This window comes from Echinops telfairi, unplaced genomic scaffold, assembly GCF_000313985.2.
Source record: "Echinops telfairi isolate 266 unplaced genomic scaffold, ASM31398v2 ScPeMD7_2573;HRSCAF=3158, whole genome shotgun sequence".
NCBI classification, from domain to species: domain Eukaryota; kingdom Metazoa; phylum Chordata; class Mammalia; order Afrosoricida; family Tenrecidae; genus Echinops; species Echinops telfairi.
In genome coordinates, this window is record NW_022106471.1 from 2,331,209 (window position 1) to 2,333,056 (window position 1,848).

The following is a 1,848-nucleotide window of genomic DNA, read 5'->3' on the forward strand; positions in this document are numbered from 1 at the left end:
AGGCCCCAAATTCTATATATTTTAATAGCCAGGGACCATCAGCTTTCTTTGCCACATTTGCTTATGCATCCATTTTATCTTCAGCAATCGTGTCAGGAAGGTGAGCCTGGCACAGAATGCCAGGTTAGTAGAACAATTTTCTTGCATTGAGGGAGAACTTGAGTAGAGGCCCAATGTCTGTCTGCTACCTTAATACTTAACATATAAATATATGTACATCGATCTATGTCCCTATTTTTATATATCAATAAATGTACCTATATATGTCCCTGTATTTAATACCTCTTTAAGTGTCCTTTGCCTCTGAGATATTTAAGGTTTATTGTGCCAACCTGGCCAATAAACACATGTGGCATTAATTGAAGGGCAAAGAAATAAATGGCTTGGTGAGTCTCGCCTTCCTAGTTCTCGGGTCTCTTGCTCTGTGATGGTCGGACCAGGGTGTAGCTGCCTTAGCCAGTTCCCTGCTTCAGCTGGCAAGGCTCACTTCATGCAAGAAATTCCTGAGGAGAAGCCACATGGACCTACCCAGATGCAACCCTGGATGCTGGAGCAGCCATTTGGAGACCCCTGCCAGCACTGAGATGCTTCCACTGCCACTGGATCCACAAGACTTTCTACCCACTGGGCTGTGATCTTCCTGCATTTGGTGTCATTGCATGTGTTGCGTGAGTCTGAAGAGGAATTTATAGATTGGTATCGGACTTGATCTGGAACATATGGACTAGTATCGACTTATGAGTGTCTCTGAATTTGTTTCGCTAGTCAACCCAGACTAACACATTAGGCTTTCAGTAATTCCTCTCAGCTACATTGCATTTGATCTAACCCCACCCAGCATTCTATACCCTCCTCACCACCGATAGATATTAGATCACTTGTTGTTCCCTTGTCCCTAGATTTGTTGCTCTCCCCTTCCTTTCCCCCACCTCCCATCTCCCATGTTCCCCCAGAACCATCTGTCTTATTGTTTTCTCAAAATTGTTTATCCTGCCTATCTTATATAGATAGACATGGAGGGTGGGGGGAGCCTAAAAATAGTTCTAGAACTGTAAGGTCAGTGGTCTTAACCCCCAGTTGCTCCATGGAGGAAAGAGGAGGCTTCCATAAAAATTTAGTTTTGAGAACCCTACACAGGGTTTCTATGAATTGGACTCAATCCAATGGCAGTGAGGTTTAATTCATTCCAAGCAGATTGAGAGAAATTTCATTTATATTGTTTTGAAACTGTAGAACATTACAAACAAACAAACAAACAAACAAAAATCTTAAAAAGCAGCCAGAGAGAGAAGACCTGTCCTCCAAGAATCAACAATTTGACTGACAGTTGATTTCCCAATCGCAACAATAGAATCCAGAAGGCAGTGGAAGAATTTCCTTGTACTGAGAAAATAACTTGTGAAACTGTTACTCAAGAAGGATGGAAATAATAGACCATCTGATGAACAACTTGGATTTACTTCTTTTCCCCCTACCCCAACAACTTGGATTTATAAAGGATCTTTCAAAGAGGGGGAAAAAAAGAAAGAATGATGAAATGGGGAACACAGGGAGACGGTGAGATAAATGACGCCCTGTTAAGGACATGGCCACGGATGAGTCGAGACAAACAATGAATTGTTGAATGTCGAACTGATGAGGTGCTCTGTAAACCTTCACTAATTGACAATGAAAAAGGGGCGGGGATAATGAGCAAAGAGAATAATAAGTGAGGGAAAATATAAATGAGCCTTTACTGTCTGAAAATGGTAGTGCTTTTTTTGTTTGAGGAGCGAAGATTAATCCACGATTAAAAGAAAAGGCTGATTTTATCAATCGAAGGGTCTGGGCATCTGTGTTAAGAATCGA